Raw genomic sequence first — 14,595 nt, forward strand, 5'->3', positions numbered from 1 at the left:
AATAAAAGCTGCATATTAACTTATTAGCCAAATTATCCATTTGATACCATGTCCGTTTCAAAAAATAATCTTTAAAATCACTGCGCAAATAACAAATTTATTGCGCTGTGCATTTTATAAATTGCACAGGCTTACCAAGCTTGCGTAACATCCAGCGAAAGACAAAATATAGTTCTAGAATATACTGCTAGTATTTTATTGAGTCGGGTACCTCTGAAAGCATTGGAATGTCTCTTATCAAAGAGTTTACCACATCGATGAAATTAAATTATGACAGCTTCATTTTAAATGACCCGAATAAGATATGTGCAGTACGTTAATTCTTCCGCGAGACTTCGCGGATGAATCCTAACTACATTCTGGACACTTGTCGGCGAACACGCTTGACCTGTTGATAACAACGCTTTTACGTCTTTGCGTGGGTTGAATTTTGCAGTCAGTAAGCGGATAAATTATCGGAAGAAGAAGCTCTTACTGGTTTGTTTAATTACTACTGATATTAAAAATGATTTTATTTCTTATTTTTCGAGAAATAAACAAATCGGCGAAATATTAAATTGTATTTATTTTCTTGTAGTTTTTGAAATCGAAAGTAGATCGTCTATGTTTGGCTGCTTTGACGAAACGAAACAACCTTTTTATGAAAAGATTTAAATAAGAGGTAATTTAACCGTAAATTTCAATGTCAGATACTGCCAATTGCTGCTAAATGTCTTCGTATCATCACAATTTGTAAAACATATTGTTGAAACTGGAGATTTAGAAAAGTGTAATTGATCCGGATATAATATTTTGGGTAAATATCGAGCTGTGTTATGAAATTTTAACATTCAAGTAACATACATGATAGATATTATTGTAGCAGAAATGATTCTAGAATTTATTTTTATTACACCTACATATAATCTATATCAGACTCATATTCTAGTCCTGAGGCATGATCTGAAAGTAAAAAGAGGAAGTGACAGTCATTCATACTTTGGATATTGTAATACTTAAAAGAATCTAGGTAATATTTAGAAATTGAAACATAAAATTTTCAGTTAGAAATCGCACCAAAGGCTGTATCAAGGGTCTGCATATTCAAAAATTTCTTGTGGTGATACCCCAAACCCTTCTTGCAGGAGGGGGTATTCTCCCACACCCTTCCCCCATATTGTCACTTTACAGTTTGATACTTTTGCCCTTTTACCACCTGCCACAATGCCCTTTTCAAAATCTGACTGCAATTTAAAGCGAGAAGAAACACCCCTCCCACACCCACCCTGCTACCGACCCCGTAAAACTGGCTCAAACATTTTTCAGCCCAGCCTGAGAGTCTGTCTACATGAATCAAAATGGATAATTGAAAGTGCATGGACTTGGGGATTACAGACATGATTTTGAAGGGGTTAACAGGTCTGAAATAGAATAAATGATGGTTTTAACTAAAAAAGAACTGCATTTATTAATATCGGTTACACTATTTATTGACACTCAGCAACATTTACATACATGTATCTCGAAACGCAAAAGTAAGTATACTTTAAATTGACACCACTTATAATATGATTGAACAATACCTAATATATGACACGGTCATCGCCAGGCCCATTATCTGTAAAATATCTGAACAGTTCTTTCGTCCATCCGTTACAAACTGTGGCAATCCGCGCTGTAAAATTTTAATATATAAATTGTCATATTCAAATTTTATCATGTGCAAATATATACCAGCCGATAATTGCCTCTTTTGGCAATGCCGGAGGCAAATGTTTACTGGAAAAACTTATTTAGTCATGGGCAGTATCTTAGTGTCAGCTGTCAAATTGTAGTTTGTACTTTCAACATTTTTATTTCTGCGAACCACTCTTCAATTTTAGAGAAATATATTGGGTTTAAATACTTGTGTAATGTCAATCAAAGTTTTACTAGGCATCGACTGAATGCTCATTTCATTTATTGTAACAAAATCTCTGTTTAGTTGGGGGAAAAAACTAAAAACAAACTTAAACTGGTAGACTATACTACCAGTACATCAATCAATTTTAGCAACATTTTCAGTAATGAACAGATGTAACACATTTACATAATCAGTTTGATTTGAAAGACAATTTGAAGTTTACAGAACTGGAGTGATGGGTTTCTTTTAGAATTAGAACTGCGCATGCTAAGTAAAATAAAACTGCTTTCATATCTATAATAGGTGCAGTTTTGTAGGAAAGGAAAAGGTGGGAAAACAAACAAAATTTTATTTTCAGCCTTTGCAATGACTACTGAGGTTGATGACAGAGTGAGAAAAAATGTAAAAATGGTTTACCCAAACATTTATAATCGAAAAATGAAAATTGTTTCATGACAAGTGCTTAGCCTTTTGCCCCCATTAATATTTTGTTGTTGATGTTGTTTACTATTTTATATGCTACATTGTATATGTTTCTTTTAAATCAATAATTTGCCACACAGGTTGAGTTGTTAGATATTTCTGTTGTATTTTATCAACAGATCATGACAATAATTATATAGAATAAATTTTGATGGCTTTAGATGAATATTAAATGTTTTTGCAAATTTTCCTTTAAGAAGTGCTTTATGTAAACATACGTAAAAGACCGTTATATGATCGCTTACTTGTATTAAGAAGACCATATTATTGCATTATGATGATGCAAGGGAAATGACGAGTTCTGTGAAAAAATTAGGTTTCACTTATTACTTGTACTCAAAAAGTGAGGTAAAAAACTGCAGTTTCTCTTGCTTGAGTCCCTTTCGATTGAATCTCTTTTGCATGATTGAACCTCCCTGCTTTTCTAAAAGCTATACCACACAAATTTTGATCACTTATTAAACCTTACCCTGCTAAATTTCTATAATAGACTGTTCCATCTTCCAATTTGGGCAGTACCATTAACTTAAATGGGGTGTTTACCAAAAAGATACTGACTGAAAACAGTGCAGACCATGATCAGACTGCACAGATGTGCAGGCTGATCTTGGTCTGCACTGGTCGCAAAGGCAGAATCACTTGCCGCCAGTAGGCTAAGTGTTAAATTCTACACTGGGAGTGTCTGTTCCACAGGTTTAAGGTCTGTGGATATATATATATGTATCATTTGGTATAGTAGACACATTGCACTGTATTACTTCTGAGATATTAAATTTCTTGAAATTAATTGTGTCAATCACGATAAACTTTGCAGGTAAAAGTATAAAGTTTACCCATGCACTATCATTCATGTTAAATTGTTAATACATTATGGTTCTGTTCCATATAAGTCAGAGGAAATTGAAAGCTTTTGTCACAAGCTTGTGTAGTATAAAACTTGAGTTTTTGTCCCAATGTAGTACAAAAACAGACAATTTTGTCCTGATTGAGTACCAAGTAATATTTGATACAGGGACATACAGACTTTTTTTAAAGGTGCTGACCTGAAATTTTTTGTTAAATGGAAAAACAGGAAATCACTTCTGATCTTTATTTATAAAAATACTTCATTTCTAAGAATAGATAAGTAAAACATTTCGAAACTGTTAAAAAAATTAAATGTACAGCTGAAGGCCCATCCCTTATGACTGTTAAAGTATCAGATTTCACAAAGTAAAAACAACTGAAGAGTTATCTCCACATTAGAAGAAAAGATTGATACCTGTAAAAACCTTTTTCCATTATTTCCCTTTTGGCACTTGGAAAATGTCCAAAAATTTGTTTAAGGATTTCTGAAATCGCTGTATGTAAGTAAGAGTTATGCAACTTGAATAATATCAGTTCCCATTTTGATTTCAGTTACAGTATTTGTTTGTCTTGTATGTAACTCATTTAAGTGTTGTGACTTGTCTATATTGAAAGATAACTTAACATGCAGGTGTTTTATGCATAGTTTATATTCAGATTTATTGACATTAGTATTCTTGTTTTATTGCATTTGTTGATCATGTACTTTTCAAAGAGATGATTTATTTTGTTCTGTTAATCAACTTTTTGTTGTTGTTTTTTTCAGTATGTACTTGCCCATCTTCTGATAAAATATTTTACAACCATTAAATAATGTAAAAATATATATGAGCCGCACCATGAGAAAACCAACATAGTGGCTTTGCGACCAGCATGGATCCAGACCAGCCTGCACATCTGCGCAGTCTGGTCAGGATCCATGCTGTTCGCTTTTAAAGCCTATTGCAATTAGAGAAACCATTAGCGAACAGCATGGATCCTGACCAGACTGCATGGATGCGCAGGCTGGTCTGGATCCATGCTGGACGCAAAGCCACTATGTTGGTTTTCTCATGGCGTGGCTCATATAAACTAACTGTGGAGCTCTAATCACACAGTTGCTACCTAGTAACAGTGGTTTGTTAAAAATAACTTTCAGTTTTTATACTTCAGTGAAATGGGACATACTGTGGGAACAACAGTGGCAGGTGTTGTCCACAAGTTTTCCACTTGCTTACTTCAGCAGGTCATATCTAGTGTTTGCCAATCATTGGTTGAATGTTTATGGGATTTATATCTCAGCCAGGTTTGATAACCGGTTGGTTTGATGCAGTGACTAAAATTGACAATAACTTGAGCAGGTCATATCTAATGTTGACCAGTTTGGTCAGAATGTTTACTGGCATGTCTCAGCCAAGTTTGATAATCAGCTATACAGTCCTAAGTCTCTTGAACTAAAGCTTTTTAATTACTTATTCATTGTTCACCAAACTTTGACGAAATTGTAATGGGCATACTTTCATGTCCAAGTGGATAACCAACTTTGGTCCTTGCAATACTTGTAATTCTGAAAACTGATAGTGTCCACTCCGTCACAAGAGTTATAAGTCCCCTACTGGTGGAACACCGAAGGGGACTATAGGAATGCCCTCCGTCCATCTGCAAATCTGGATTGTGTGATAATTCATAAAGTATTCAAGCTAGGTTAATAAAACTTGGTACGTATATAGAGGGCAATATGCAGGTTATGCACGTATACTACATGCATGTTGTCAAAGGTTAAAGTCACTATTGAAGGTCAAGTAAAAATTGTTTCTGCTTCATAACTTATATGCATTGATGGATTATATTAGTGCTGTACAGAAACGTTCCCCATGATGAGACAGTGTGTCAGACCTGATCCATGCTTGTCGGTTAAAGGTCAAGGTCACTGTACAAGGTCAAATAAATTTTTGTTTCTGCTCCATTACTTATAATTGCATTGAAGGATTTTTTAGCTCACTTGAGCAATGCTCATGGTGAGTTATTGTGATCACGCTGTGTCTGTCGTGCATGCATGCGTCCGTCGTCAACAAATGTATTTAAAAGACATCTCCTCCAAAACCACTAAATGGATTTTGATGAAACTTGGCACGGATGTTCCTTTGATGGTCCTCTACCAAAGTTGTTCAAACTATTCCGCTTCTTGCACATAGGGGCCACCAAAAATCTTCAAACAACATCTCTTAAACTGATGGTCCAGTTTTGAAATAATTTCACACAAATGTTCCTTATGTGACCCTCTACCAAGATCATTCAAATTATACCGATTCGTCAAAAAACATGGACGCCAGGGGGTGTGGTCACTTTTCCCTATATGTATATAGTGGAAATTAAAAAAAATCTGTGAAACTGCTGGCCCGATTTCAGATTTACACAAATGGTCTTTGTGTGACCCTCTACCAAAATTCTTCAGATTATTTTGATTCGTCAAAAAAAAATGGTGCCAGAGGGCATGGTTATTTCCTATATGTAGCCCCATGTGGTTCTGGGACGATCTGTGTATGAAAAGAATTGGAACCACTGCCTTACCCTTGCATGATCGTAAGAGGTGACTAATAGGGTCTTAACACTTTGTTTTGCAGTAACTCCGTGATTCCAGCAGGTATGCAGATTTTGATTCCATACCTCATATTTTTATTTCGATGTAAATGAGATGTGGAACCAAAATTTGTAGTCTTGTTTGGCGCCATATAACCCAAACTTTGTTGGTGTGCCATAAAACCCAAATAAATAAATTCCTATATGTATATGGTGGAAACTTTAAAAATCTCCTTGTGTGAAACTGCTGGCTTGATTTTAAAATAATTTTACACAAACGGTCCTTGTGTGACCCTCTACCAAGATTGTTCAAATTGTACCGATTCGTCAAAAAACATTGTCGCCAGGGGGCATGGTCACTTTTCCCTTTATGTATATAGTGGAAATTTAAAAGATCTTCTTTTGTGAAACTGCTAACCCGATTTTAGAATGATTTTACACAAATGGCCCTTGTATGACCCTCTACTAAGATTGTTCAAATTATACCGATTTGTCAAAAAACATGGCCGGCAAAGGGCATGGTCACTTTTCACTATGTATATATAGTGAAACTTTAAAAATCTTCTTGTGTGAAACTGCTGTCCAGATTTAAGAATAATTTTATGCCAATTGTTCTTGTGTGCCAAGATGGTTCAAATTTTTCTGATTTGTAAAAATACATGCCCGCCAGAGGGTGTGGTCACTTTTCATCAACAATTTCTTTAAACAATATCACCTTCAAAACCACAGAATGGATTTTGATGAAACTTTGCACAAATGATATCTGGATAGCCCTCTTTCAAAGTTGTTCAAATTGTTCGGGTTCATTGCACATACAGGTCTTTTTTGTTAAAAATAGGGTTTCAGCTATCATACTTGTGATACAAAGGTTTGCTTTCTACCATACTTGTCCAAATTATTGTCCTTAGGTAGAAAAAAAATGGCCACGCTCCTGTGTCGGACATGTACTTACTAAAGGCTTTTACCTAAGAAACTGAAAATCAATATTAGCTAGAGCCTTGATATTTGAGGTGTGCTATCCAATTTATAATGTCTACCATAATTGTTCAAATTATTGCCCTAGGTTCAAAAATGTGTGTTACATGTAGATAATATAGGCTAACATAGAAGAAACCTAGCTGTATTTATACAAGCACACTTGAAGCCTTGGACACAGGTGAGCGCTTTAGGGTCAGTGACCCACTTGTTAAGTAATACACAGAAATGTTCCCCATAATTTTCAGTCAAAGGTCAAGTAAAATTGTTTTTGAAAATTTATTTGCTATGAGAGGTGTGTATTTTGACAGTTTGACACTCTTGTTTTTAGAGGCATTACATGTATTCATACTTTGTTTACTTATACCCTTGTAACCTTTTTGCACTTGAACATGTTTATTCTATGTTTAAATAGCATATTGTATCTCAAATAAGTTTTTGAGTTGTCATTTTATTGATTTTCAGTTTCTGATAAGAGCCTTTCCTTCTTGCTGTAGCTCAGCTGATTAGAGTGTTATGGGCCATGTCCTATATTTGATATATTGTTTAATATTAAAGAATGAAATAATTCTGAATGCCTTCTTTTGTCATCTCTTGTGCCTTGCTCTGGTAGTAGATTAAATGACACGTCTAATGAACGAAAAGTTGCCCGTTTTTATCACACTTAAACTTTGTTATAGGCATAGTATAGGCAGCTCTGTTGTCAAACATCTTAGATACTACTGGTCAGAATTATTTAGCCCACCCGCTTAGCTCAGTAGGGAGAGCGTAGATCTACCGATCATAGGGTCGTGAGTTCGATCCCCGGACAAGGAGTATATTTAAAGATGGTACTGACCCAAGCAAATCTAACGGGAACAACTCTGAATAGACCAATAAACTGAAGCCAACATAAAACATTGGTGAAATATGAAAGAAAAACTAAATAGGTTCTTTTTCCCAACAACTGACCAGGCAGACAAAATATGACCTACATTGGTTTAAATCTCTGTGTATTCGATAAACAACATGCATGCATTTCTCATGGCTTACACTGACGATTATTTTATAAGTTGTGCTGAAGCCCTGTTAGAAAGTTTAGTAGAGTATCAATATAAAGTAAAATAATGAATAAATTCCTTTAAGGAAACTTTGAAACATTACCTCAGATATAAAGTTTTTTTTTGGCTTTTTATCTAAAGTTATTTTCTGTTCTCGATGATGATACCTTCGTTTTATACACAAAATTTGATATACTAAAATGTATATCCAGCAATGAGAAATTACAAAAAAAAGTTAAATTGTTATCACTTATGTTTAACAACATACATAGACTTGTTTATTTACAACTTTAACTGTTTACACAACTTGAAAAAAAAAATTGTTGGGGGCCTCTTGGAATTGAGTGCATTCGTGAGTGGAAAATGTAGGAGTTTGTTTACATTATAAAACCTTTAATAACTTCTTTCAGGTCAATTTTGGTTTGGTTTTGGTTGCTTATAATAAAGAGCATGTCATTCTCTTTTCACTTGGAATTTTTTCATGAGTTTTAGACTCCTGGCTAGTCTATGAAAAGACAAAAGAAAAATCGCTATAGGCTCTTTCAAAATGTCGAAAGTAGACTAAACTTGCCCTATACTTGAATTTATTTACCTGTGGAGACTTTTGATACAGACTATAATTTGGTAAATCTCAAAATCATTGAAAAACTTCAAATACAGGAGTTGTCCATTTTTCTTCAGATATTTTTAGAAGGTCATTTTTTTTAAAGTCAAATATTTCTGTTTTTACATGGAAAGGAGGAAAAACAGAAATATATTATTTAGTAAATTGGTGGACTTAGCTATCATTTCACACTGAAAAAAAAAACTGTAAAGATGAATTTGAATTTTTAGGTACCATCTCTAGACTATGTTCTTCGTGACGGTTTGATAAAAGATACTGTGTCTGACATTATTCGTCCTCCACCTCTGATTCATGTGGGGAAGTTGACAGTTACTTTCGGAGAACCGGTTTGTACTGGTACAGAATCCAGGAACACTGGTTAGGTTAACTGCCTGCTGTTACATAACTGAAATACTGTTGAAAAACGACATTAACCCAAAAACAAACAAACTGGTCAGAATTACACCAAACTTCATCTGTAGCATCCTTACAAGCACCTTTATCAAGTTTGTTTAATTGGGGCACACTGGTCCCTTTAAAGGGCCTCTAGAACAGAACTTTTCCTGAACCCTTTGATAGATCTTCATCAAAAATGGTCTGTAGAACCATTATAAGGTCCTCCAAAATTTATTCAAGTAGGGGCACTCTGCCCAGGAGCCGCTACAACTAAATATCTTTATACAACTTGTTTTCAATAACTCCTTGATCTTCATCAAACTTTGGTCTGTAATAAAGTTCTCTTCATTTTGTACAAAAGCTAAGAATAGAGATACCTTTAAACATCTCATGAAGCGCTCGATGGATCTTCATTAAACTTGTTCCATGGCATCCTTGTAAGGTCCTCTCAAGTTTATGTATGAGAGCACTTGATTTGTTTTATGTTATGTTTTAGCTCAATTATTCAAAGAACAGGTAGAGCTATTGGACTTGCCCATGCATCAGCGTTGCGATTTGGTTATGGTTTTTGTATGTAAGCTGGTGTCTCAGTAACTGCTTGTGGTAATGGGTTGAAACTTCACACACTTATTCACTGTGGTAAACTGACTTACATTGCACAGGTTTCATAACTCTAGTTTGCATTTTTAGCTCACCTGAGCCAAAGGTTCGGGGTGAGCTATTGTGATCGCTCACCGGCGTCCATCCATCATCCGTCCGTCCACACTTTCCTTTAAACAACATCTCCTAAACCACTAGGCCAATTTTGATGAAATTTAACAGTGATGTTCCTTGGATGGTCTTCTTTAACAAGAGATCACAGAGTGATCTTGGCGCCCACCAATGTGCCACTTTTGAGTGTTCCAAATTTCAAGACTTATTGACTAGCTCAAGGTCAAATTTCATTTCCGTGCACAACACAAATCTATGCATGTGGTCCAAATTTGAAGCCTGTACCTTCAAAAATGTGAAAGTAGGTCACTAGGTCAATGTCAAGGTCAAAGTTTGTTTCGTTAGACAAAACTATGTATGTGGTCCTAAATTTGAAGCCTGTAGCTACAGAAATGTGAAAGTAGGTCACTAGGTCATTCTTAAGGTCAAAGTTCATTTCGGTACACAAAACTATGCAAGTGGTCCAAATTTGAAGGCTGTAGCTTGAGAAATGTAAAAGTAGGTCACTAGGTCAAAATCCAGGTCAAATTTTACTTCGGAATACAAAACTATGCATGTGGTCCAAATTTGAAGCCTGTACCTTCAAAAATGTGAAAGTAGGTCACTAGGTCAATGTAAAGGTCAAAGTTTGTTTCGGTACATAAAACTATGTATGTGGTCCAAATTTGAAGGCTGTAGCTTGAGAAATGTAAAAGTAGGTCACTAGGTCAAAATCAAGGTCAAATTTTATTTTGGAATACAAAACTATGCATGTGGTCCAAATTTGAAGCCTGTACCTTCAAAAATGTGAAAGTAGGTCACTAGGTCAATGTCAAGGTCAAAGTTTTTTTCGGTACACAAAACTATGCATGTAGTCCAAATTTGAAGGCTGTAGCTTGAGAAATGTGAAAGTAGGTCACTAGGTCAAAATCAATGTCAAATTTCATTTTGAAACACGAAACTATGCATATGGTCCAAATTTGATGCCTGTACCTTCAAAAATGTGAAAGTAGGTCACTAGGTCAAAATAAAGGTCAAAGTTTTTTCCAGTGCACAAAATTATGCATGTGGTCCAAATTTGAAGGCTGTAGCTACAGAAATGTGAAAGTAGGTCACTAGGTCAAAATCAAGGTCAACTCATGTCAAGGTTCATCTTGCCACTCAAAAATATACATGTGGTCCAAGTTTGAATGTTGTAGTTACTGACAAGAACATTTTAAAAGCTTTTTCCCTATATAAGTCTATATGAACCATGTGACCCCCGGGGCGGGGCCATATTTAACCCTAGGAGGATAATTTGAACAAACTTGGTAGAGAACCACTAGATGATGCTACATTACAAGCATCAAAGCCCTAGGCTTTGTGGTTTGGACAAGAAGATTTTCAAAGTTTTTCCCTATATAAGTCTATGTAAACCATATGACCCCCAGGGCGGGGCCATATTTGACCCTAGGGGTATAATTTGAACAATCTTAGTTGAAGACCACTAGATGATGTCACATACAAAATATCAAAGCCCTAGGCCCTGTGGTTTTGGACAAGAGGTTATTCAAAGTTTTTCCCTATATAAGTCTATATAAACCATGTGACCCCCAGGGCGGGGCCATATTTGACCCCAGAGAAATAATTTGAATCATCTTGGTAGAGGACCACTAGATGATGCTTCATACCAAATATCAAAGCCCTAGGCTCTGTGGTTTTGGACAAGAAGGTTTTCAAAGTTTTTCCCTATATAAATCTATATAAATTATAGAAATAAACAAAGGGCCATAACTCACTCATAAATTGTTGAACCAGTCTGATTTTCAGGGGGACACAACTAGGGTACCAATACATCATTCTGACAAAGTTTGGTCAAAATCCCCCCAGTAGTTTCTGAGGAGATGCGATAACGAGAAATTGTTAACGGACGGACGGACGGACCACGGACGCAGAGTGATTTTAATAGCCCACCATCTGATGATGGTGGGCTAAAAATTGTTCAAAGAATTGAATTCCGTACAGAAGTCAGATTGCCATGGCAACCAAAAGGAAAAACTTTAAAAATCTTCTTGTCCAAAGCCACAGGGCCTAGGGCTTTGATATTTGGTATGTAGCATCACCTAGTGGTCCTGTACCAAGAATGTTTAAATTATACCCCTAGGGTCAAATTTGGCCCCATCCTAGGGGTCACATGGTTTACATATGACTTATATAGGGAAAAACTTTGAAAATCTTCTTGTCCAAAACCACAGGACCTAAGGCTTTGATATTTGATACTGTAAAATCATTTAATTTCGTCGGCATGAAATTTCGTGGTTTTGGTCAAACCGCAATTTCGTGGGGATATGAATTCGTGGATTTCAACTTTTGTGCATAAAATTAATGGGAATTTTACTTGTTCGTTGGGATTAAATTTCGTGGATTGACTTAACCACAAAATCCACGAAAATTTGTCCCCCACGAATATTAATGATTTCACAGTATGTAGCATCACCTAGTGGTCCTCTACAAACACTGTTCAAATTATCCCCCTAGGGTCAATTGTGGCCCCGCCCTGGGGGTCACATGGTTTATATAGACTATAATACGGGAAAACCTTCTTGTCCAAAACCACAGATCCTAGGGCTTTGATATTTGGTATGTAGCATCATCTAGTGGTCCTCTACCAAGACTGTTCAAATTATCCCCCTAGGGTCAAATATGGCCCTGCCCTGGGGGGTCACATGCGTTATATAGACTTGTATAGGGAAAAACTTTGAAAATCTTATTGTCCAAATCCACAGGGCCTAAGTCTTTAATATTTGGTATGTAGCATTATCTAGGGGTCCCCTACAAAGGTTGTTCAAACTATCCCCCTAGGGTCAAATATGGCCCCGCCTTAGGGGTCACATGGTGTATATAGACTTTATAATAGGGAAAAACTTTGAAAATCTTCTTGTCCAAAACCACAGGTCCTAGGGCTTTGATATTTGGTATGTAGCATCATCTAGGTCCTCTACCAAGATTGTTCAAGTTATCCCCCTAGGGTCAAATATGGCCCGCCCTGGGGGTCACATGGTTTATATAGACTTATATAGGGAAATTTTTTAGCTTGACTACTCAAAGTATAGGTAGAGCTATTGGACTCACCCATGTGTCTGAGTTGGCGTCCCGATTTGGTTAAGTTTTTGTCTGTAAGCTGGAATTTCAGTAACCACTTGTGGGAATGGATTGAAACTTTGCACACTTGTTCACTGTAATGATCTGACATGCAGTGCACAGGTTCCATAACTCCATTTTGCATTTTTACAAAATTATGCCCCTTTTTTCGACTTTTCAGTTGTTGGTTAAGTTTTTGTATGTAAGCTGGTATCTCAGTACCCACTAATGGGAATGGATTGAAACTTCATGAACTTGTTCCTTGTCATGATCTGACATGCACTGCATAAGTTCCATAACTCTACTTTGCATTTTTACAGAATTATGCCCTTTTTTTGACTTAGAAGCTTTTGGTTAAGTTTTTGAATGTAAGCTGATATCTCAGTACCTACTAATGGGAAAGGATTGAAACTTCACACACTTTTCCATTGTCATGAGCTGATATGCATTGTACAGGTTCCATAACCCTGTTTTGCAATTTTACAAAATTATGCCCCTTTTTTCGACTTTTATATATAATTCATTCAATTGACAAGGCTGTTGGATAGACAAGCATTGCTGTCCTCTAACAGCTTTTGTTGAAAATCTTCATGTCTATAACCACAGGGCCTAGGGCTTTGATATTTTGTATGTAGTACCATCTAGAGGTCCTCTACCAAGATTGTTCAAATTATCCCCCTAGGGTCAGATATGGCCCCACCCTAGGGGTCACATGGTTTATATAAGGAAAACTTTTAAAATCTTCTTGTACAAAACCACATGACCTACAGCTTTGATATTTGGTATGTAGCATTGTGTAGTAGTCTTTTACCAAGATTACAAAACATTATCCCCTGGGGTTAAAACTGGTTCAACTGGTGCTGGGTGGGGGGGGGGGGGGGGGGGGCAGATGTTAAATAGTCTTGTATAGGGAAAAACCTTTAAAATAATGCTTGTCTCAAACCAGGCACAGAGCTTAGATATTTAGTACCGGTATATGGCATGCTCTAGTGGTACATGTACTCTACCATGATTGTTCAAATCTTTGTTTTACATTGCCTTATATAGGAAAAATATATTATCAACATGTAAAGTTGTGTACCCACACCCGGTCACTCCCACCGACCTTTCTTTTTTTTGAAGTTACAGCATAGAAATTCGGACCACATGTATAATTTTTGATACAGATTTCAATACTCATTTTGAATAGTCTTAATTTTGACCTACTGACCTACTTTCTTGTTTTTAAAAATACAGCATAGAAATTTGGACCACGTGTATAATTTCGATACAGGTTTCAATACTCATCTTGAATATTCTTAACCCTGACCTACTGACCTACTTTCTTGTTTTTCAGCTACAACAAAGAGATTTTCGACCACCTGTATTATTTTTTAACAGATTTCATTAAAAAAATTAATAGTTAATAATCTTTACCATGACCTACTCACCTAGTTCTGTTTTTGTTTTTTCATGGATATGGATATATGTTCAAGGAAGCAGCTAGACTCAGGTGAGCGGTATAGGGCCATCATGGCCCTCTTGTTACAAAATTATGCCTCTATTTCGACTTAGCAATTTTTGGCTTTTTGGCCTTTACTCCGTCTTAACAGCTGATAGCATGTATTGACATGTTGCTGCCTTTATATGTGCGAAATAGGACAAATATGGTTCTCTTGTTTGAGTTACAACTCCTTGAATGAACATGGAAACTAACTTCAGAGTACGGGTAGAAAAAGATTGTTAAGGCTGAAAGTGGAAAATGATTTTCATTTATTATCTGTTCAACCTTATGGTCAAATCATACAAGATTTTTTTTTTTGATAATCTGGAGCTCAAAATCTTTCACATTTTTTGTCAAACCCATTTAGTCTAAGTCTTGCAGTGAGCTCAACAGTTGTCAAATGGGCTGTTCGGTGTATGTGTGTGCGATAAGTGTGTGTCTTTTGTATCTTTTTAATAACTTTAACATGCTTTGAGCTATTCTTTATTTGCTAAAAATATTGCCCTCAGTGAGACAA

The sequence above is a fragment of the Mercenaria mercenaria genome, chromosome 3, assembly GCF_021730395.1.
Source record: "Mercenaria mercenaria strain notata chromosome 3, MADL_Memer_1, whole genome shotgun sequence".
Taxonomy (NCBI): Eukaryota; Metazoa; Mollusca; class Bivalvia; order Venerida; family Veneridae; genus Mercenaria; species Mercenaria mercenaria.